The sequence below is a fragment of the Pithys albifrons genome, chromosome 5, assembly GCF_047495875.1.
Source record: "Pithys albifrons albifrons isolate INPA30051 chromosome 5, PitAlb_v1, whole genome shotgun sequence".
Taxonomy (NCBI): Eukaryota; Metazoa; Chordata; class Aves; order Passeriformes; family Thamnophilidae; genus Pithys; species Pithys albifrons.
The window spans coordinates 13,579,015-13,604,816 of NC_092462.1; positions in this window are offsets into that span (position 1 = coordinate 13,579,015).

Genomic DNA, 25,802 nt, shown 5'->3' on the forward strand with positions numbered 1-25,802 from the left:
ATGAGGAGTTTATTGGCCTTTTGAGCACGTGCTAATGAGACATTTATTTCATATTTGCTTTTTCTCTGTAACATCTATTTGTTTGCCCTCTGGAAATAAACTTGTATGGTACCTGCTGTCTGTAACAGTTAGCACATTGCAGCTGCGTGGTAGCAATGGTTTGGGTCTCTATCCAACAGAGAACCCTTTACAGCTTCTACTTGAGAAACGGGTTCTGTAACAAATTTGCTATCACTCAATCAGTCATAGAGGGTGATATGCAATATATAGTTCATGAAGTTTCTCTGGTCTTGCTCAAAAATTGTGGTTCCTTTTCACCAGGTAGACTAGGGAGTCCCATATCATAGAATCATAGAATTCTTTAGGTTGGAAAAAACCTCCAAGAACACAACTGTTAACCCAGCACTGCCAAATCCACCACTAAACCACATCCTTAAGTGCCACATCTACATGTCTCTTGAATATTGGCAGGGTTGGTGACCCTACCACTTCTCTGGCAGCCTGCTCCAAGGCTTGACAACCCTTTCAGTCAAGAACTTTTGTCTAGTATTGAATCTGTCACCTGGTGCAACATGAGGCTGTTTCCTCTCATCTTATCCCTTGATAACTTTACTTTTAATTTGAAAATATTTATTTCTTATAAATAAGAAGGTGATAGGAGTCCCATTTTAAAAGAGAGGGGAATTTTAATCAATTTACCTGCAATGAAATAATGACAAATTGAAGACAGTATTTTACTGCTTCAGTGCAATATAACTTTATATTTGCATATTCTTTTACCTTCTTACGCAGTTTAAAATACTAACCTTTTAGCTGTGGCTCTTTTATTATTTTTGCAATTTAAAAACTGAATCAGCTCAAAAACCTGGTTCTACAGTTTATACTGAGTATCCGAAATACTGAACTGGAAAACTTAGTTTTAAATTGAGTAAGGGCTACTTAAGCTACATTAATAGCTTAGGTTTATTAATAGCTTAGGCTTATTCTCTCTTGTGCTATACATGATCAAAAAAGTTTTTCATTAAAGTGTGACAGTGCTTTATATTGCCTGTACATAAAACCTTCATGGTTATTGTACAAAAAGAAAAGGCAAATGACAGTTGGTGTCAACACTAAACAGCTTAGGGAAAACTATTTCCTCGGTATGTATGTAATTTAATTGAAATGCAATATTTCATGAATATTAGAAATTGAGGCTTTATTAAAAATGGCAAGGAAAGTGACTGTTTAGAGTAACAAGCAGCACAAATTTATTCATTCAATACATCACTGAATTATTTAAAACTCAGCAAAGCACAAGGTCATGGAATAATTTTGGCAAGTACGCACTTTTGCATGATGCATTTCCATAATTCCACTACACCTATAAAGTTAATCACAGCTTTGGCATGCAGGCCTGCTTCATGCACTAAACTGAGCCAGAAAAATGCTCTGAATGAAAACAGGAGAAAACAAAACTCCTGACACTATAAATGATTTGCGATAGTTGAAAGCTGATGTAAGTTCCATAATACCAGCAATTCTTACAAATATTTCATTTAGTAACATCCCATATTTACTTGCATAATATATTTAAAAATGAAAATATGTCACTGGTCTGGAGACACATCAAAATTAGGGTGCACACACACTTTTCGATGTCACAAGTCTTCTTGAGGACATGCTCTTTCCATAATGAGTAAGAGCTGACAGGGGCCATTGGGAAGGGAGTGTCTGAGCTACCCTTGGAGGATGCCTAATACTACAAACCATAACCTAGACACAGTGATATCCTTCTCCTCTTTTCATGTTTTGAAAGAACTGTATTCTAGTTTAGAGCTGTTGGATGTATTTGTTGTTTCCAACATGCTGCCTTCACACACACACACAGAGGAAGTTATGGATTGACCAGACTTTTGAAGAAGAACACAGTTTTCATTTGAAAGCTTGGTGGACCTAATTTTAATTTTCAATAATTTTGTCAATGTATTTCTTGTTCAGCTCAGGTTTTTTCCAAATTAGTCTTGAAATAGATGCAATTTATCTCAATATGCTCTCAGACCAGCACAGAAGTGACATGAAAGATACAGCATCTATATTTTGAGTATTTGCAATATGCTGAGTATATTTTTCTTTCACCTTTTATCTTAAAAATTACTTGGTTGTTTTTAGAGAAAAATACAATATTTAAAGCTATAATTTTTAAAACAACATCCTGGTTCTATACAGGTGATTTATAATTTGGTTGACTTCCAAAGAATTCTCAGTTTTAATCTTCCAAAGGGAGAGATTTTAATCTTGGTACCTGTTCTGCTCTTGAAGTGGGTCTATATGTAGTAATCAGCAAGTTTCTGCTGAGGTAATGCATATAGATAACTTTTCCAATCATTATGCTGCCTTTAAGAGAAATTGTTTTATAAATTGTTTTGGACCTCTCTGATTAATAACAAAAATCAATGAGATTTTTGTGTTGTGTTTGTAGATATCATACTTTATTATATAATAAAGTTGCAAGTATTTAATATTTACAAATGGCTATAAATCAAATCTTGAAAGAATTAACATCTTTAAAAATTGATGAAAATTTCCCTTTGTTGTTGAATTATGAAATAGTTTTCTTACTGGAGAAAAAAAAACAGGGAAAGTGGTAGAAATTCAAGATTATCTTTAGAGTATTTGTTGGGAAAAATAAACAGTCCTTTCTTCTACACTTTTACATGTACTGAACATTGTCACTCAAGAAAATAGACATATTAATGAATAACTTTAAGTGTTTTATGTGTGAACTTCAATATAAATTTCACATCACTATAAATTTACCATTTATTCAAAGCTGAAATAAAAACTGTTTGCTTACAGTTAAAGAATTTGTCATTTTGTTTGGTGAATTTGTCTGCAGAATACCTACTCTTATTCATCAGTTTCTAATTGGGGTTTTTCACAGGACAAGTTGCAAAATTACTTACAATGCCCTGCATGATTTTATCTGTGTGAGTAGAGAAGATACATACCAATGATCTAAAAGGCTTTCCTTAATACTTTAAGGCTATTAAAGGAAATTTAATATTTTAGGATATTTAATATTTTAAGGTGCTACCAGTTAGATCATGAATTACATATTCAGTGCAATGGAGCTATTTGCTGAAGCCAGTAGGACTGGCTGGATCAGAGCCTGCTGCAGACTGAATCTCCGTAGTTAGATTCCTTTTGGATGACGACAAACTAGGAGCTAACTCTTGTGGCCACCTCAGTGTATGAACAGGTGAGTTTTCTGGGGAAAAAACAACAACGAAAATGACCATTGGATTGTTTTCCTTCTAATTTTAACATTTAGAATCAAGAAAAACAACCTATACAATTCAAACTAGATATTGGCAGTCCAAAGAGTTTCGTTGGAACTCTAGCATGATTTTCACTAGGAATATTTTGTGTCTTAATAATGTCAGAAGTGCAGCTGTATCTGTCAGATCTTTGGACAGTTAAGTAGAGGTGATATTAGCTCTAAATCTGTGATCAGCTTATTGAAGAAGATGGTTAAGCACTTTATGTATACAGTTGCACATTATGATGAACAATAACATTCAGTAAGATAATACCCAAGTAATTATTGTATTTTTCCCTCCATCAATCTAATCAAAATATCAGCACTCTCAAATTGCTTGGCATTGTTTTTTTCGCTATAATGGTGACAATACTTAATCTGTTTATTGTATCATCTCTTACTGGCTTAAGACACATGAATAATAAATACGTAAAATGATTATTTGGAAAAAAAGTCTGTCTATAAAACCTCACTTGACATTGCAAGAGAAAATTCACCAAAATTCTGTGAAACATAAAATGGGTGAGTATTGATTTATCTTTAACTTCATTGCATACATGCCTTATTTGCTGGCATTTAAAAATACTCATTTGGAGCTTTATAAGAGGACAGCAAACATCTTCTGTTTGCTTTCAGCCTAACAGTTTGTTGTTTACTTTCTGTATTCATTTAACTGTTAGTACGAAGGAACTGTCATTCTGATGTGACATTTTGACTTCAGATGTTAGAAAAACAGCAAATTATGCCTTCTAAAAATGCAGAACCTTTGCTGTCACAAGTTATTCATTGTCTTAAGACAGACACTTTTGACTGTATTGGTTCCAATGGGAAACCTCACCCCAAAGACAGAAGAATCTAATATATAAATTATAGGTTAGCTGATTTTATTCCCCCTTTTTACTCATGAGTCTTGCAAGCCAAACAGTTCACAGGAAAGGGACCAAGAAAAGATCTGAAAAGATTATATTGTTTTTCTAAATTACTCTTTGGCTATACTTAAGGGAATGTGTCCTATCCTTAAGCAACTGGTTTGATGTCATTCCCTGAAGATTCTGCTAAAGTGGTTCTTGTGTGACCTAACAGATAATAGTGCTGGGATTTTGAGATGTCTGTTCTTCTCACCCATAATTTAAATAGTCTTAGGAGGAGCACAAACTATGCTTGTTTTCTTTTTTTTTTTTTTTGTATTAGTGAAAGCTTCTTTTCAAAGGTGAATCACAAAGAGCCCAGATACTCAGATCATATCACCAGCAATTTCTGTCTGTGCCTTCCCAACAGTAATTCCCACTGTAGCAATTAACCCAGATAACCACCCTCCAGAATCAAAGCTGTGTTCTGTTGGCTCCATTTATCTGTTTTTCCAGACTCTGCAGATCCCTGGAGGAGAGAAAAAGAGAGAGAATAATAGGGCTTGACTCAGAAGAGAAATCATCATCGTCCTTCAGAATCAGACCTCAGGTGAAAAGGATAGTATAGCCTTTCTTGATGAGTGTTCTACAGAATTGTGTGCTCAGGTGCAGGTAATCTGAGTGGGCTGTTGATCACACAGGTTTGAAAAAGTTGTCAATACTTTGAAGAAGTGGTAACGCTGGGCCAGAAGCCACTGTAGGTGACTTTGATCTCAGACTCATGGAAAATCCATTCTTTTGGGAATAGAACTTGCTGCCTCCTTGGCCACAGGACTGAAGTTTTTTCCCAGAATAGTCATGTTTCTTAAGATTGCTTCATGCACATGTATGGGAAGAGAAATTCTGAGCCTTGCCCACAGAGCTGTCATTCCCACAGATAATGACCAAGGTGCACTTATGGAAGTCAAGTTACAAAATCCTGGGAACTACCAGGGAGAGACAGCAGCACTGTTATTGAATGATGGGCAGGTCCATGGAATTTTCTGCCTCATCTGAAGAATGTTCCTGCAAAATTTTCTCAGCAACTTGTTTAACTTCAGAACAGATCAAAGATGTGATTTCAGTGTTCTGAATGCAATGAAATTCTCAGGCTGTCTGTATTTTAAATATGATAACTAGGGTGTGAATGCTGCTATATTTAGTTCTGCAACAAATTCTTATACATTAGGGAAAACAAGCAATAGATTTTATGGTCTTGTTCCAACACAGAGTTGTTGTTTTGCACATAGGTTTGTCGGATTCTATGAAATTAATAAAAACTGCTCATCTTAAATGTCTCTCCAGGCATTCTGAAGCTATAGATATTTCTGTGAGATAAAATACAACAAAGGCAGAACAGGGATAAAGGGTGATCTTGCTTGTTAAAATGTTATGAAAGATTAAATTGTGAAAATCCTCTCTGTGACCTTGCTTTATGAATAAAACACTGCTTGTTCCAATGGTGGGTGAAATTAGAAAATGCAGAAGAAAGGAAAATGACAGCTATCAGTCCTTATGAAGTTATGTCCCCACTGCAAGCTCTGTGGAACAATTTCTAATCCATGCTATCCAAATTAAGACCATTTCAATTCGAATTACTGTTATCAATATGCAAATATTCTAAATGAAAATATTTCCACCACAATAAAGTACATATTTACTTTGGAGAGTAACAGACACTCTATTTTTCAAAATTCCTTTTTAACATTTGTACATCGAAGGCCCTATATTACAGTTCTTTTGCTTACCATTTGTTTGAAAAGTAGACTGATTCCTCCATGAGCATGTCAATGACACTGCTTCAGTGAGCAAGATTTCAGATTCCCATTAGTGATCTGTTTCCCTCCCTAGAGAACTCTGGCCTCCTTGGCACTGCTACTCTCTGTTCTCCATTAGGCAGTGCATTGTGCTACCGCTAAACCACGATTCTAGTTGGCATATGCTCATTTGACTCTCCATCATATGGATTTTATGTCATTACAATATATTAGTGCTCTTAATATCTTTGCCTTTCTAAATAGCTAAGTCAGTGCATTGTTCTGTGAATTTGTTTACAGCTTCCTTCCTTGATGGTGGTTGGATATTCTCGAGAACCAAATGGAAAGTGTGTTTAAATGTCATAGGCACCCCAGACGCTGCCGCAATGCAGCGAAGAAACATAAGGAAATGGTCTTAACATTTACATCATTTTACATGCTGATCCATTTATGGCAAAGGAAGGTGACTGCATGTCTGTATTTTATGTGAAAGTATTGAACAGATGTATTACAACCTCATTATATGGTATTCTAATAACCCTAATGTAATTGTTTTTAAAGGAACAATCACTTTTTTTACTATTGTGTTACACACAAAATTAAGACAAGCCACAGAGGAATCAGCCGTATTTATAAAGTGCTAACTAATGTTATGTGAACAACTGCCACAAACCAAGAAACCCCAAACTTTCACAGAATACCCAAATGTTCTGCTTTCTCTGCAGTGTACAAACAAAAGTGAATCGGAGAAAACTATAGAGAGGATATTTCTTCTCAAACACTCTGTCTGCTTCTTGATGTGTAAAATATGTTTTATCAGAGACTACACTCCTGTTTTATTAGCACCACCTACAATCTCGGAGTCTTAAAAATGAGTGTTTCTATATCTGTGTCACCTAAGCACTGTACCTTGTTAATAAACTCAGTAGAGCTCCAAGCATGACATTTTTATTGTAGTTACAGCAAAGCTCTTTTGCAAAATCTGGTGTTAAAACTAATTGACCTTCTGTCTAGAATTGTTTTTCATCTCTTTTCTTTGTTTGAAAGTAAAACAGTTTTAAATAGCTGGAAGATTCAACCGTGAGCTTGGGTAGATTCTCTAAATATCATTTGTTGAGGACATTATAAATTTATGCTGCCTAATATACTGTAGATCAGTCAGCAAGATATTTGGCTACATTGCCTTTATCAATAATGATGCCATCACATGTGGTATCTAAAAGATGTCTCAGGAAACTCAAGGAAAAGTTCTATCAACAGTGATAGAAAATATGGTGCTTTTTTAGAAAATAGTGCTTGAAGATATTCCAAAAGCGTGAAAGTAGAATAATTTTAAAACATTTGGTTCCTTTATAAATGAAAATAATCTGTGGGATTATGTAAACTAGACAACAGCATTGGCTTTGTGAAAAACCTTTTCTTCAACAACTTTCAGTATACTGTGTCCCACAAAAAATGACTGCAACTGGAGAACCTGTAAAGAAGATTCAAGTGACTCACAGTGGGACTAAATCCTGAGGTATTTCAGGTCAAATGTTACACAACCATGGCAGGGACTGAGTAATCCTTAAACTACATCCATCTTGTTTTAATGAGTCTCTGAAAGCCCCTTTAACCTAGGGATGTCCTCAAATACAAAACTGCATAGTAAGGAGTTAGCTTAGAACTACATAGAAGTCAACTTAACTAAAGTATTTTCTATTATTTTTTTCCTTTCCATTTCCACACCTGAAGGTGTTCAGAGTGCCCAAATCATTGTTTTGTCTTTCAAAGATTTTAAAAGAGTAATAGAAAGATACTCATAGAGATGCTAGAGAATTTCTTGCAGGTGCTGAGGCATGGATAGAATATATCTCTCTGGGCTTTTTCAGTGGGCCTTTTCATAAGACTTCATACTTTCATTATGAAATTGCATTTCCAAATAATTATGGTTGCATTTTTTGCAGGAAAAAGAAACAGTTCTAAATCTCCACTGCAATTTTAGGATTTTTTTACTAGTAATCAAATCTTGGTGGCATGAAGATAAAGACAAATGCGTTATCAATTATAACATAAGTTACCAAAAGACTCAAATTAGAGAATTTTTTAAGAAAGTGTCAAAAAACTGAAAAATAAATGCACTTGAATTTTTGAAAATAATTTTCCCTATGTGGAACATATTAATGACTTGATTATTCTAATATTTGTAAACTATTTTTAGTATGGAATTAAAATCTCAGGAGATAAAAAATGCATCTAAGCCCTACTGTGATAAGACCATGCTTGATCTGGAGAATATGCTTGAGGCATCCATCAATTTTAGTCTTGCAGTATGCTAGAGAAGTCAACTGTTTGCTGTTTCCTTGAATAACTTCACTTGGGTGGAATGAATTCATGGCACAGTGAGTCAGAAGGAGTTCTTTTTGTGGCGAAATAACTTGTGCATCTAAATAGTTAGTTGAAAGTGTTCTGAATTGTATATAAACATGGTTGCCTAAGGTGGCTAACATGCATTAAGAGGAGCAATTTCTTTTTTCTGCAGAACCACTTAATAGGAGAATAACTTTATGTGTTCACAAGCTTTACATGGTAAGAAGAGTGTGTTAATTATTTTATTTTCATTTCTTTTATCTTAAGCCATGTGAGAGTTTATGTCTTGCTGTTTTTTTTTTCACTAGCTAAAAAGGCATGCAGCCTTTTTATGTTCTTGTCCTGTGAGAAGCAGCAGAAAGAAAGCAGTGGAAAGGTCCTTGTTTTATATATGGCTGTAGAACACTGAATTCCTCTTTAATTCTGGCATTTGATAAATATCATAATGGTTATTACTCATTAAAAATTATAATATTGCAGGAAAAATTACTTCACTTTAGGAGTTTTTAATAATACATTTGTAAATATGGATATTTTATAGTATCACTTAAAGTCTTCTGAATTATCCAAAAGCCTCCAGGCTGTGTTGTGGAATTATTTGAAATTAAAAAATCTGAACAGTTTCCAATTTACAAAGATATGTTTTTATTCTCCATTTATATCTGAATGAAACTTGGATACTTTTATGTCTTGTGCATGCTATTCTAGTTCCAAAATCATAATATTTTCTACAGAAATGTTTTTGAAGTTAGAATTGTCAACTATGAGCTCTCTTAGAAGCAATTAAATCTATCTAATTGTTCTAGGACGTATGAAATGCACTAAAATTCATATAGCTGTACTTAATGGGATAGTCTGTAAAAAGCTAGATTACTGAGAAGATTTGACCAGGTGGAACTCTCTGTTTTGCAAGAAATTGCACTCTGCAGTAAAGAAGAGACAATACCAGTAAATAATAGAAGCTGGAGAAAGGAACTGTATGTTGTTTTGAGAGCACTTCTTGAGTTAGGAGAAGGAAAGGCAACACTAGGCAGAAGAGGCTGTGTTAAACATTGATGAAAGATGGTTCCAGGTGTTTCCATTCCTTAACGTGCAGGGGGTTTGGGAAGCAGAAAAAAAAAAAGGGGCCTTTGTTTCTCATTTCTTTATTACCAGATAAATTACAAAGCAGTCACCAACTCAGCTGAACTGTCATTTCAGCTCTGTGCTGCAAGGGAGAACTGCAAACAAGAGGTGGTTGCCATTCTCAGTAGAGCCAGAACCGAGTGGGAAATAGAATGTCAACACTCTCAGGATCTTCCCACATTTGCTTCTCCACACGTCACTGAAATAGTGGGTGAGTGCCATAAAAACTCGCCTTGGTTTTGGAAGGAAATTTTGAGGCTAGAGATAAAAAAAAAAAAAAAACCCACTCGATATTTTGCTGCTGTCTGTCCTCAACAGGACTGTACCCCTGTGGAAGAAAATAAGTCAAGGGTAATAAATTCTGTGCTGTACAAGGTTCAAAGGGTAGAGTCTGTACCATACCAAATTAAGAAATGCATCATAATCTCTTAATCTGAAGGCAAAAGCCTATTTAACATAATATACCATGGGGCACCTGATTCTGGTGTTAAAGAGAGGAGAAGACTTAAGCAGCTGCTCTGAAACAGGAGAAACAGTATTTTCAATATGAGTCCAGGTGCACAGCATCTGAAAGAAAGCTCTACAAAGTCTGATTTGTCCACCTTTTCCCAGAAATTACTTAGCTGTCCAAAGCATTAAGTCAACAAGAATCAGCCAAGAATCCACAGCAACCACTACTGGAGTGCTTTACATGGTGGGAAATGTGAGGTATTTCAAGTTAACAGAACATTTTCTCATTACCCAGTTATTTTTTTCTAGTGGAAAAATTTGTGAGGAAATGTAATGCTATGCCTAGTTATGAATTTAAAGCTTAAAGTCTTAGAACAATTTAACATGTGAAAAATGTCAGCTGTTTAAAAAATACTTTAATGAATGGAAGTATAACCAAGAGTGTGCAACAAGTAAAAGTGAAAATAACAGTTGCCTTTAAAAGAAGTGAGCAAAATGGGGAATTGTCAAATCCCTTTCAAATGACACACACTAGTGGAAGCATAATTTCATCCTGGCTTTAATTAGTCTAATTAGGATAATGGGTAGTTAATTGCTTAGAACTGGATGGTAGATTGGAGAAAATTGGGTAGAAATTCTAAATAACTGTTTACCATTCAAGCAGTAGGATTGATGGATCTCATTTTTGGCCTCCAGGATAGAAAAAGTCTCCAACTAGCCCCACACTACTCAAAGCAGTCCTTGAAGTTCCAAGTAAACTTTCAAAAGGGAAAGTTTCATTTAACAATTCTACATATAGGTTTATGCCCTATATGTGCAAACTGAGTTTTTCCACTTACAGATACCTATCCATTAAAATACAGCTTTGGTCATAGTCCTGTTATGATTCCTATTCACTCTTCTTGGTTTTTAAAGAGTGTCAGAGAAAATTAGTTCAAAATGCTTCTAGTGAAGTCCATTAACAACATTTTGAACTCCAAAATTTTCCTTTTATGAAAAGAAAGAAAATGAAAACATTTAGTACTTTGGAATAAAGCTAATACTTCATTTACAATAAAATACTTCAGAAATCACTTTCTTCTGAATGTGAGACAGGACGACGAGATGCACTCTGGAGGAAAGCAGTTTTATTTCCCTTTTCCTGGAGAATATTTGGCATATCTATTCAATTCCCAGTACCTGCCAAACCATGGAATTTTATGTCATGATGTGGGGTTGCAAGCCGTGTCATAGAAATACAGATCCTGGAGCTAAAATCTCATTGGAAGACTGAACCTCTATGCAGACAAACAAGCATCTAGAAAGGGATTTTGCCTGTGTGAGTATAATTGCATGATTAAGTCTTAAAATATTTTTTCCCTCCTATAAAACTTGATTACTTAAAATGCCTCTGAAAAAGAATGGACCTAGAGAGAAAAAAGGGAGGGGAAAAATCATTGTATGGTCTTGCAAAATAGTCAGAAAGAACAGTTGAACAAGGATGAGAGACTGCTCGCATTGCACAGATGTTTATTTTTCTTTGAAAACCATCAGTATTTTGTGGATTTCAGTTGTCAGTAGGTTGAAAGTCCAAGTCTGATTTTCTTCAGGAACCCATAGAATGGTATTCTTATCCAACTCAGGAAACAGCCTTTTAAAAAAAAATTCTTTTGAATTTGGTGTGTTTACATTTTAATGTCAGTTTTATTCTGTTGCTCTCACTCTCTCTCTTTATATATATATATAGATATATTTATATATATATATATATATATATATATATATATATATATATATATATTAGAAAACCTGCAGCATAAAGGAAAACTTTTGCTTAGATATTGTTTCTTGCTCTTGGAGTAGCTGAAGGAGAAAATATAGTGGTAAATGAAGGCCAAAACCAGGAGTGATACATCTTTCTAGCCTAATTGAGTACCATACTGCTAGACAGAATTAGGATATAGTTCGAGCAGTGTGGATGTCATGGTGTAGATATCTGGGTCCAGTTTATGTAACAAAATAAGTCACATTAACAGGAGAGCACACTTCTTCTGTAGATTCAGCATAAGGTTTATGAGAATGTCAAGTGTGGTTGTTAATAGTATCTTAGTGCAGCTGAACAAAATGGATTTGGTTAGCATCTGAGAAGTTTGCAATCCTCTTAAATTGTCCTGAAAAAATTAGGAGCTTGTCTATTCTTTGTCTCATACTTGCATTTATTATATATTTATAAATATTTATGGTATCATGTTGTTGGAATGGTGAAAATATCTAATGCAATATTTGGATAATGCCTTTAACGACGTGCTTTAACTTTTGCTCATCCCTGAACTGGTCAGGCAGTTGGAGTGGATGATCCCTCCAACTGAAATATTCTATTCTCTTAGATGTCCAGTGATAATAAGGAAATTCAAACCTGTTGAACAAACTCCATTTTGTATCTCTGAATTATTGCCTACCTATTAATGTGTCATTTAGTCCATACAGTAAAACCTAATAACTGAGACTGTGTTATGTCTGGGGAAAATGGGTGCTGGAGAGGCACTCAGTCTTCTTGTGGTGACAGGTCTTCAGGGAGCTTAAGGTTTCTTAGGTTTCCTCTTTTCCCAATTCTGACCTGTAAACACCCTATTCCAGCCCTGGCTAAGCTGGCACATTATTTCATGTGTTTGGTCATAGACATGCTTTAAATTTAAAACACATTAGAGAAAATTAATTTTTGTTCAGTCAAGGGGGTTCATGCATCCCTTTTACATTGTCATTGTGTCAGTGTAATGAGGTTATGGTGCACTATGAAAAAGAAGTTGTTTAGGCAAGCAAAAGGCTGGGAACTGCTCTATACAGTATACATTAAAATATGGCCTTGAGGTTGTGAGAAAAGACTGCAGAGCAAGCACACCCAGGTTTTGGTTTTCTCACCCTCGTAGTGACCCTTGGTCTCTGAGCTTGTGTACTTGGTTTCCTTCTGAGAACCAGGTGGAATGGCAAGGACAAAGGGTCACCAAGTCAATATTATCTCACCTGCCTCCCAGGCAGCTGTGAAATGCTCACATTTTCTGACATTTACACATACCATGTAGACCAAGAAGTCCACAGTCAAAGAGGAAATCTGCGATAGAAATGGGAATGGGTTGTAGGTTTTTCAGGTGAATAGTTTGTAGCTGGTCAAGAAATTATTTGGCAGAAGGGAATGCAAAGGGTCTGCAGATACAGCCTAGTCAGCTTTACATCATTGCTCAAGCCCATAACTTTGCCCTGAAAATCCCTGACTGCCTGACTAATTTCTCTCAGAGCAATCAGAATACTCTAAATTGCTTTTTAGGAGTAGACTGACTCTTGCTAGTCTGAGATTCAGAGTCCAATCACTCAATGATTTTTGTTGCCCTTAAAGGCCAAATAGTCAATCTACTCTTCTCTCTCACAGACTTCTTCCTTTCTAAGAACTTCTTGAAATTTCCTGTTTCACTTTTTTTTTCTTTTTTTTCATCTGCAAGTTGTGGCTGTTACTTGTTATATGCATTACACATAAATATGCAAACACTCAGCAGGTATTCCTGACCAAAGTTTAACTCACTTAAAAACAAACAAACAAATGGTGCATGTTTGTGTTCAACAGTAGTCTTCTCAAACTTATTTTTGTGAGTGACTATTTTGGGGAAAATCTTTATTATTTTTTTTCCATATTTAGGACTATCTGTGACAATCTCTCACAATTATTTGAATAATTCTTCAAATGCAGTCTTCCCCAAGTAAAAACTCTTTGGCAGCCATTCTCTGCTAACCTGTATATACTATATAGCCTTTATATGTGATGTATATGTATAAATATATATATATATGGAGAGAGAGAGAGAGAAATAAAGATCTATTCTTAGAAAGTAGATTTAACAAAAGAATGCAAATTTATCTTCTTTGAGAGAATGCCATATGAGAACATATATTGATCTGAAGGGGCTGTAACTGTGTTAGGTTTGTCTCCAGTAGAGCAAAATTCAAGCAGCTGGATCTGTGAATGTCAGATTCCCACTGAGTAGCACAGAGACAAAAAGTCTGTATGAGGAAATAAGCCTATCAAAGATGATATTATGAAGTGAACAATAGCAGCAAATGAAAATCCCCCTCCTTATAGTATTTAATGTCAAAACATCATGGTATTAATGGTGCTGATTATATCAGTGACATCCTGCCCTACGTTGTTATACTCTTTTATATATTGCTGAGTAATTGTTAAAATACCACCACAGATTATAGTCCTCAAAAGCATTTTTACTTATTAAAACTAGGAGAAAGCACAGTTTTTAGTTTTGTCAAAGTCCATGCAAGCTCCAGAATGTAGATTATCCTCTACCACTGCCTGCCCTCTCAATTTCTCTTCTTTCCAGTCACTAGATATATACTTTTACCAAAAAAACCCCCATAATAATTAAAAAAAATATTGTGTTTAATTTCCCCTATGTGTAATTCTTAGAAATCAGTCCAAAATATTTTAGCCAAAATAAAATGTAATGTTAGCAGTAAGGCAGATGGGTTGAACAAGGAGTTTGAGGAAGTAATGTTCGGAACAGTATCAGAGAAAGGAAAATATGGGATAGGATTCTGACTACAAAACAATAAGAACAATAAAGTGGAACTTATGTATTCTGAGTTCCAGTCTCCCTCATAATTATAGTTTGTTTTGGATGTAAGCTTTGTACAGTAGCATAGTGAAGAAAAGATTATTTCCCTGATGGCAGCAGCTGGTAGTCACTGCTTGATGCTGGGATGTGCTGCAGTTTCTGCTACTACACTAACAACTTAACTATATTACACCCACTGTTTCTGCTTTTATTAAATTGCCATTTATGATGCTAGGTATAATTAACACTATTTTCAATCTCATTTGCTTAATTTATTAAAACTTTTTCTTCCCCTTGTGGAGTGTTTTTGGGGATTTTCTTCTAAACCTAAGTTTTTTCCTTTGGCATCTTTCTGTTTGCCTTTGTTAAAGCACTTGGAATGTATGTTTCAATTCTGTTGTCTTTTCTACAGTCACTTTCTTTGTCTAACTTCTATAGACAGTGAGCAATTTTCAGGCAATTGTGTGAGTGCACTTTTTACCATTTATGAACCTTTATCTATGTAAATCAAGTATTTAGGTGGACTAGGTTCATACAAAGGACAATAACAGTGCACTATAAAACACTGCACTATAAAAATTAATTTAAGGTGCCCAATTATTTCCTAAAATTTATGTTTACTGTCCATACTCTCCTGTCCAGGAAACTTGAGTAGAGTAGACATAAGTCAAGAAACTCACTGGAGAGCCTTTGAAGATAGTTTTGAGGAGGAGACAGAAAAACACTCTCAAAAGACAAGGCTCATTCTTGAACACATAGAAGTGCTTATTCTGCTTTGGAAATCACACCTGTGAAATTCTTCTTGCCTAATGCAAGGAATTTTTTTCTTTCTTTATCCCTTGAAAATAAATCAATCAAACAACTAAGAAGTCTCCCTGCTGCTAGACTTGAGCATTCCCTTGAGGTTGGTTTTGAACAGATATGCAAATTCCAACCATTAGAGAAGGGGAAGTGTAGAAGGAAACTGGGATAAAAAACATTAAATATACTTTCTGTATGTTTGATAATTTGTACTGTAGTTCAATGTAACTTAGCTTTCCAACCTTGTTGAATCTTAGAGCTGAAGTGTTTATCAGGCTGGTCAATCAGCAGCATAAAGCCATATTATCCACATGACCAGTGAGAGAAACACATGAATCATGTAGGTTGATGAAATAAAAAACAGCAAATTTTTAAAGTACCTAATGAAACATGAGTGGGTCAGTGGTTTGCAGCTGGACTAGATGATTGTTGTAGGTCTCTTACAACTGTAATAATCTATTATGAAGTAGTAATAGGCCTGCAATAGTCTGTTCAGGGATAGTGGAGTGTAAGAGCTTGCATCTTTATGTTTTTTGTTTCTGTTAATTCATTTTCTTTTCTAGCTATAGAATTTCTTTTAGAAAAGGACAAGGCAGCAAATTAAAGAGGTATTACAAAAGTCTCATTTCTTGGTATTAAGCAAATTTTAGATGTTAGATTTTTTTTTCATTACCTTAAGAAGTATTTTAGGGTGTGGAGTTTGATTTAAGCAACAAGAGGTAAATAGTTTCCCTGTTTTCAATTTATAAAATAAGTGATTTTGTAAATTAAATCTGGAAATATTAAGTTGTTTGTGCCGTTTAGCCTTGCTTTTCCAGAATACACCTCAGAAATCCCACAATATAACAGTGCAGATTTGTTAATATGCAATCAGAAGCCTTCACAGTTGTCCTTCTTGAAAAGTGTAATGACTGATAGATTAAAAAGAAAAAAAGGATTTTGTGATCTCAGTTCTGATTTTCTTCACATTAAATATTGTAACAATAAACATCTCTATTTCTGCACTAATTAACATTCCAGAATACTCATATATGGTGATCAGCATGAAGCCAGATCTTTTAAATTGTTATTCCTGCCGTTCCAGTGGCCATTGTCACAGCTCTTGGCCATGCAGAGTTAGGCTTTGGCATAGGCCAAGGATCACTTGCAGTAAAAAGCTTGAATACATCTTGTTTTGGAAGGTAAGAGAATTTTATGGCATGTATAGAGCCAATATATGACGTGTGGGAATATGACTGGGGGTAAAATCAGGGACAACCAGGAAGATCTATTCACATTCTAACAGAAATACAGGGTGAAACTGGTTGCTACTCCCTGGATGAAATGTAGTTGCTCTTTCCTGAATGGGATATGCTCAGCATGCCCAATTTCCTGCACACAACAAACACAGGCTAAGGAGGACTAAAAGGAGGGTGTAGTATAGTAGAGACACCATGACCAGGTTCTAGGGGATGAACCCAGTGGTACCTTGTAGCTAATAAGCCTCATAGCAGCTGTCAAACAAGGGGGATAAAAAGACATCTTGCCACTGAAACAGAAACTGTGCTGAGCTCACAGATGTAATGTTAATGCACACCTCCTTTCCAAGGGCTACCCCAGATATGATAGTGACAATACTCACCTCCAAGGTACAACCACTCTCCACTGAACATAGGGTCACTCAAGCTCCACCTAAACATACAAAGTAATATAAAAGTAAGTTAAAATGGGGAGAAGCAAGGGAAGACTCCAACATAAATTCTGGGATGCACCAACAGGCTGAACTTGTCTTCTCCCCCACAGGGACGCCTGTTGGGTAAGACCTGTACTCTATGCATGCTGGTTGATTATCTCAAACCAGCTTTTGTTAGGATTAGAGTTTATGCATATATTGCTTTGAATATATTTTTGCTGCCAGATACTTTGAACCTCAATCTTTTATTATGTTAATAAAGAGTTTGATTCCATAAGCTGTCAGTGTTAGTCCTTCAATGGTGCAAGCAGTGTGGAGATCAAGGAGGTTACTCTTACACTGTTGGTGTGTCTATTTTGACCCAGTGGGATGCTCAGTGAAGGGTCCCCATAACAGGACATGGACAGACTGATCAGGCACAAGGGGCTTGGCTTTTTGAGGGTGCTGACAGACTAATAAAATGCAAAAGCTTTGAGGTAATCTCCCGTTTTCACATAACACCAAGTTTCCTGTCCCACTTCATTTACAGCTATTCACCCTACTACCACCTAAATGCAAGGAAACTGTACAGAAATAACAAAACTCTTCTTGATAGTGGAATTTTCTTTAAGAGCATATGTAGACTGAGTCAAAGAAAGGCCAAAACACAGAATTAAATTTAACTACCAGGGCACACAAAAGATAGTAAATAATGGTATGCGTGGATTAGCAGTAAAAGGAAAACTAAAGAAAGTGTTGTCTGCTGCTCAGTGGTCCAGAAAAGCTCTCTGAAAAATAATGAAAATAAAAATAATAAATATTTTCTTGTTCAAGTCTTCTCCGGTTTATGCAGGTGGACATTCTCAATATAAATAACAAATAACAGTTATTATCAACTACAAGTATTTTCTATCAGACTAAGGAAAGATGGATTGGGATACTTGAACAAATTATGTTTTGAATGGGCTAAAAGAGATAACATTGATTCAAAGGTTTCCAAAATATGATTGAAACAGTCTCAGAGGCTGACTGATTATCATTCAAAAATAACAAACAAGGTTCTAGAAAACTGGGAAAAGAATCTTTTTTCTTTAAGGAACTGCAAGAAAATTATAGTGCTGTCAATATGACTTAATGTATGAGAAATATCAAACACCTTATTAGCACCTGGAAAGAAAAACAGCATTATGAGTAAGAGCTAAGAAGGAATATCAACAATAAGCCAAGTTAAACTTACTACATCATCTTTTAAGTGAAGGCAACATCTTCTATTGCTAGAGAAAAAAAGGAGATGCTTTATAAGTGATTTTTTTTTAAAACTGTATCTTGGGTTCTTCAAGAAATGATATGCCATGAATTTCCAGACAAAGCATTGAAATGAACCTGTACAGTTCCTGTTATGGAGCAATCCCACCACTTCCTCCATCAAACGCATTCTTTATTTTTAGTGTTGTTTTATTGAAGAAGATGGTCAATATTTAATATTGTCAAAACTAGATATGAATGATTCATCCTGATTCTAGACTCCCAAGATTATTAACTTGCTTTATGATCGTGTGTAAGAGTTTTAGATATTTATTCAGAATTGTGGATAGTGAAAGCTTTCTAAAGACCAGCATCTTTATTGTAGAAGCCAAGGCTTTGGAAGAAAGCCACATTGTTTGTTATTAAATGTAAAATGTTAGCAATAGTCCAGCTAGTTGCCCAGTGATATGTGAGTTTTGATATAGATGCACTAATATGAAGGTCTTTACCCCGGAATTTGATGAATGTCAAGGTTTCAGTTACCAGGCTAAAATATTATTGAGGAGGAAGCACTGCTGTAAATGTAAAAAGTGATGTTGTAAAGACTTCATTACATGGTATCTATTTGGTAGTTAACTGGAAATCATTGAAGAATTTTTTCCTGAAGTTCATACTAATTTTATCAGGAAGCCAGAGCTAAAAGGAGGACCACAATGTTGCTTATTCAAAAGTGTCCCCTTGGTAAAATAATAGTCACATGAAAAAGATTAAAAGAATGTGAATCAATTTCTCTTAAAAAAACCCTTAGAATCTAGATTTTAAATTAACCTGTATTCAGTTCTCTAATTCTATAAACCACAGTACCCTTTCTCTCCCTAGACTAACAGAAGACTAAACTGCTGTATTTTTAGTTAATGTAGTCTCTAGGGACTGTTATTAACCAACCACCTTGGATATGAAAACCTTAACTCCTTTTAAGTGCTGGTGGTCTGGGTAATAGATATCTTGTTATAGCTGATGAGATGAAATAGTCTTCTTGTGAAGTGAGAGTCTCCTATTACAGTGTTAAAGGCTAAGTGTTATATTCTAATCCTGTTTATATTCTAATCCTGTTTGTGATACTCAGATTTATCCACTTTTGGGTTACTGTATCTGTAAAAAGTAAAAATGGTCTTGTTAAAAACCCAAACAGGAGAATTACTACGCTTGTTTGCTGTCTTTACTGAAAACCAGCCTCAGTAAATCAGTTGTCAAAATTGTTTAAATCAGCCACTGGAATACTTCAGAAGATGAGGACTTAATTTTCTTTAATGTCATCTTCTTAAACCTGTGAAAAGTAATAAACAAGCATTGTTCCTTTGAAGTATTTCTTCGATAGATCCATATATATTTTGATTTAATGTATACAAAATAATGTTACATAAAATAAATTTCAAACACATATTTGATAATTATTTTAGGAAATATTCCTGTAATTAACATTTTTATTGTAGTTGTGTCCATTCAGATGAAAAAAAAATCATACAGTGTCATTGAATTCAGTACAATCCAGGCATTAAATTTGCATTCAAAAAATTAAACAAATAACATTATTTCACTACTGAGTCAATGTATTCAGCAATTTACATCTGATTTTTATGGAAAAAGTCAGCTCTGTATCTCAGTAAAAATACGGCAGCCTTCTTAATAATAATATTTTGATGACTTTTATTGTGAACAACAATATCAGATATAGCATATAAATATCAGTTAATTGAAAATTTTCATTTTTGAAAGACATTTCCGAAGAGTCCAACATGTGCAATCCAATACTCAGTTGCAATTCCTTTTGTGTCCAAATGCTGATATTTCTGTCACTTAGCATAAGATAGCATTATAACTGGAGAAAGTTGCAAAGATTTTGCATATGAATTAAAGAATGTGAGACAAAACTGAAGATTGCTTTTTGTAGTTCACCTGGTTTTATAACAGCTTGCACAGCTCTTCAGGTGGGGTCATACAACAGTGCTGCGCTAGCAGTATCCTGTTCCTGATTACTCTTGAGATAAGTAATGTGTGATGAAACAGTATGTGAAAAGATAACTTTATGATTGAGAATGAAATAATAATTTGAGGATTTATTTATTTTACTGAAAAAATGCTGAATAAGGAAAAGGTCTTTTGCCACAACCCAAAAAATTCCCAAAGAAAATACCTCCTTTGGAACAAACCTACCATTTTATGGTTACATAATATTAAAGGACCTTAAAGAAATGTGGTGCAGATTGAGGAATGAAAATTTTGTGACAAGTAAGTCAATGGTTTTTTGCATCTTTGATGTTTGTTGTATCAAGGAACAGCATACCCAATAAAAAAATAATCTTATATTTAATAAATTGACAAAAACAATGCAATAATTGTTTTGTTAGCCTTTAAAAAGCCATGATTCTCTTCAGATACTAAGAAAAATAATCAACAATACATAGCTTATTGCATTGCCTTCACAATGTATTAATCTCTCAGCACCCTGTAGAAAATGGTAATTCAGAAAATGTCTTTCAAATGTTTCTCTGACATTTTAAAAATTAAGCTGAACAACAATTGGTTTTGTTGCTGTTAAGCACAGATGAAACAAGTGCTTTAATTGATTACTTCTTTTGCTAAAAAGAAATCAAAATGCTGTCAATAAAGTCCAAAGCTCTGGTCAAAAGTAAACACAAAATATGTAATTGATTGTTGGTCAGGTAGCCTTGTTTTGAAAATTAAATGATCTTCAAAAGGTCTTCAAAATGGAAACGAAAATTAATGCAGACAATTGAGTAGAAAGACTAACAGGTCAAACTATATTATGCTGTTATGAGTCATTATACTAGCCTTGAAACTATGGGTACCATTTTTAAGATTTTTATCTTACAGTCTCATCCTTAACTGTATTTACATTTATGCTAGTCTAAAGGAAACCGGAGAAATGAGCCCAGCTCAAGAGTGATTTCAAGTCAGTGTTACAATTTACTAAAAAGGTTACAATAAACATAATGATACAGAGAAAAACTGGTTTTAATCCACAAAATCAGATGTATAACCCAGCACACTGGGGCACAAACAGAATGGTGCTTGTTAGCCCCAGTGCTGAGCGTCACGTGATACCCCTGAGTGCAAAGGGAAACAAAACTGTTGGTGAGGATGGTGGTCACAGGCTTGTCGAGTAGCAATTGCAGACTTGTTGAGGCTCTGGTTCTCCTCTGGATCTGACAAGTGGTACCAAAAGTTCCAAACCCCAAAGGTTATATATGTTTAGGTTCAGGTGGGAATGCCCACTACCTCCCCCAGGCCGGAGAGTTTCACAATGGGTGATTTACTCTGTGAGTCATTGGGTATTTTGGAATCTTTGATGGTCTAGGTCATTGCAGCTGCCTGTTGGGCCAGTCTCTAATGGTACATTAGCAGACATGACCCCTCAGGCTGGGTGTGAAGTTGCTGATGCCTCTCCGTACGGGAATTACCACAGCTGAGTGAGTGGTGTGAAGATAGAAACACTCTGCTGCATTTCAGGGTTCTTTTTAACACCCAGCTTGTAGCCTGAGGTGTCAGGTGTGCCCTGGGCAGCTGCTGCAAATGATCCATTATTAACAGTTCATGAGAAATGACATGGAGGGTGTAGAATGCACAGTTTTGGTTACACTCACATAGAATAAAACTAATCCTGGCCTCTGTAACTAGGACACATCATACCTGATCCTCTGTGGTTTCATTATGTATTCATGATTTATAATGTCACAGAGAACTAGAAATAAAATTACATAGTAGTTTAACAGAAGTCCTTTCCCTGCTTTCATGACAAGTTTCTCCTTTTTTTCTATCCAAGCACAGGAAAGGAACTGGAAAGCAGACATTATTCTTAGGCAGGACTTCTTAGGGACCAGAAGTGGACAGCAGAGAAATAAATTGTGTCAATCTCAAGAATCTCACAATTCCTTTTTATAATTCAGTGCTACAGCCTCTACCAGCTACCCTACACAACAGAGACTTCTTGCCTATCTTATTAAGCTAGTTTATACCAGTATTATATTTAATTGATGTAGGTTCTCATATGATGGAAAGACACATTTAGAGCAAGGCTCTGAGCAAGTCCATTTGGGCTAGTCATACCAAAGTACTTAATCTTATTTTAATATGCACATGAAATGTTACAAAATAATAAGCCATCATCTAGTTAGTTTTGATGATTTGCATTTCTAATTTGAATCCCATTGTTATTTTCAGAGATGACTGTTAATTTACTTAGTGACCCTTTATAATTTCATTAATTTTAAGGGATGTTTTTTGGGGTGTTTGCTTGTTTGTTGGCTTAAGGATATCTCTGTCTACTGGTTTCCACTAGAATAGACCTCATATTCTTTTTTGAATGTATAAGAAAATTAGAGAAAAAGCAAAGGAAATCAACTAGGGGTATTTAGACCCTATCTTATTTGAATCACAACTGACAATTAATAAAGTACTATTTCTAAAAAATTTCTTCCTAAAACTGAGGAATATTCTGTAGCTGCACCATCTCACAAAAAATTCTCATTTCTCTGTCTGCCCAGCTTTCCAATATGACTAGATCTCTTCTATGCAGTTTTTCCATCTTCAGTAACGATTACAGAGCTCTGCAGCTTGATATCAATTAAGAATGTCACAACGTGCTATTCATCCCTTATTGCAAGACTTCAAATATTAAATAAAACAAAATGCAGTATCCTCAAACAAATTGGTAAGACCTTTTTCCCTTTGTCAGGTTTTAGTACTCTTTCTGCTTACATTTTTTTAGCTGGTTTTCAAATTATATGATAGTGTTCATTACTAGGACAACTTGAATTAATCATTAGTCATTGCAAAGTTTCTGTACCATACCACTGTAAAGAAATCTTCCTCAAAAAGAGCAGACTGCAAGAAATAAATGTGCAGATCCAAAGCTTGTGTTGAAAGATTGTGAGCAGCTCATTGCCATTCTGATAGTCACCCCAAGATTTAAAAATTGTCTGCAGTATATTGTGTGCTTTTGGTTTTAGGAAAACTCTGAAAACTGTATTGCTTTCACTTTTTTGATATTTTTAATTGCATTAATATTTAATTCACAAACTGCATTATTTGATTTTGACATGAATTGCTTCTTCATTTCTCTTAAATAAAACCAGGTGTTCTTGAGTCTTCAGTTATTCGTAGAGTACACCTTCTGTTCTGACAAAGGTTTTGTCATCATGGGAAAAAAAAAAAATTGTTCCTGAACAGGAAACAGTACAGAAATTTGAAAGAAAGTATGTAGTACTTATGCTTTCACTTAGAGTGTTTTCAAAGCCATATTGCAGATGCAAAAATCCATTGACTAAGTATTCTGGCATCTTTTAAATGATGGGGAGGCTGAGTTGTAAAAAGATTAAGAGAAGGGCTTAAGACTACTCAGGGAATTATTAAGAAAACCAGGATTATGCTCTGGCTTTCAGTCCAGACTTTTTCCACCTTGTTCACACTGCTCATGAGGGGAATCAGATTAAAGTTAAGAGTTTAATTAACAGCCTCTTAAGTCTTCTGTTATTTTCTTTCATGCAGTGTAAAGTCAAAATCACTCAATATGATCTACTGAATCATATTGAGTCTGACTGAAGTTAAGGTTTCCTTAGCAATTACTACGTTATCTTCTCTGTGTATCTCACTTGGCTTGGCATGGAATTTGTTTAGTGGGAGTCAAAATAACATGAGGGGTTTTTTTGTTGTTCTTTGTTTGTTTGGGGTTTGGGTTTTTGTTTGGTTTTTTTTGAGGACATGGCTATTCTGGGTTTCACTGTGATAATTATTACAAACCAAAAGAACTGAGAGAATTTTTTAAGCTGCTCATCACTGTTGAAGTTTGAAAGCCACATCTGCCCATTTCCTGGAATAGATAAATTAAACGTCTCAGTAATATTTAACTCCTTAGAGGAGATTCAAGGTGTGTTTTGGATATTAATTTTATCCAAAGCTGGAAGACCTAAATTTATGTTTACATTGACACATATGGAAGTGTGTAACTACACTGGGATCTTAACGCACCCTGTACGATTTTTGTAATATTTGCAATATTTCCAAAGACCTCTTTGCCAGCTTCTAGAACCAGGACAGGTGTGGATGTTATGATACAATATTCTCTTCAGCCTATGCTGTCAGTTTCTTTAGGGAATCCTCCTACCTCAACAATGTCTGTTAATATAAGTCTTAATCTCAGGGTACAGAACTGTTAGGGGACACACACTGTGAATGGGCATTAATTCCAGCATGAACTTTATGTTTTAGGTGCTGCTTGGCTTTGGCTAGACAGAATTCACCCCATTTCCACTCTGGGTTCTTCTCCTGCCAGACCCAACAGGTAAGTAACTTTCATTCTATAATGTTTGTATTAACCCTTCTGCTCTGTGAAAGAATCTGGATATATATTAGTGCAGAGAATTCATAAAGGATGAATCATACTAATTAGTGTAATGGCTTTGTTTCTTGGTACTGTAGTTCAGTCTATGTTTTGGTGTGAGTTGTAAGGTCGCATAATCAGGTTCTACAGTGGAAAGAAACAGTCCTTTCCTGAATTGCTGGGGGAGTCAGCCAGCTGGGTGAGGGACACAGGGCAGGGCAGGGAGTAGAGAAGGGGAAAGACCTGTTTTGACTAAATTTTATATCTCAAAAAGAAGTATAGGCTTCTTTTCATGTAATGTGCAGCACCACTGTCTTAGTCTTGACACAACTGTGTTCACACAGTCATGTACTGACTTTACCTGGAGAACAGATGTGCTGCATCCTTTTGTTTTCTAAACTCTACAATCAACTCAGTTTTTCTGGAGCTAGCAGTGGTGTGAAGGGATTCTACATTAGGCTTGACCCTTAGTTAGTATGTTGTCCAGTTCTGAAACAATTGGAAAAGGCAATATGCTGTTGGCATTTAAAGGTACTAGAAATATAGAAAGTATTTTAAATACCAGACACATTTGAGAAATATCTTTGAATCTCCTTTGTTAAGTATCTACCTCTGTTTAAAGCTTCATCTGAATGAATGTAGACTAGAAAAACTTTATTTTTTGTTTATTATCCCACAGAGTAATAGTTTGTTACCTTGAAAAAATATAAGACAATTTAAAAATGAGTTCATTTCTCTTTCTGTGTTATTGGAAAAACAGTAGCCACCAAAAAGTGGGTTGATCCCTCTTTCCATTTCCTTTTTTATCGATTGGATTACATTTTTGTGGTGATATAAAAAAATCTACAATGTAGCAGAAGTTCTGATGCTAGTCATGAGTTCATGAAAGCTCCTCTGTAAGATCCACTCATCATTACCACTGTTGAGGAGCACTCTAAGGAACAAGCAAAACCTTTGTTAATGTCCCATGATAACAAAAGGTAACAAAAACGGGTGGTGAACTGTAATTTTTCCCTCCCTGGAAAGACTGTTCTTGAAGAAGCCCTTGTTTATAGGAAGCTATGGAATGTGAGTGGACTTCATTTCTATGTCAGGAGTCTGACTGAATGTGATGTGGCTGGAAAGAAAGTATTAGAATATGTTTCATGTGTCATTGTAAAACACTTAAAAATCAGGTGACTGAGAAGCTCTCTGTGTTACATTTATCTATTTGCTTATCTTCTCATAGCCATAGTAGTGAC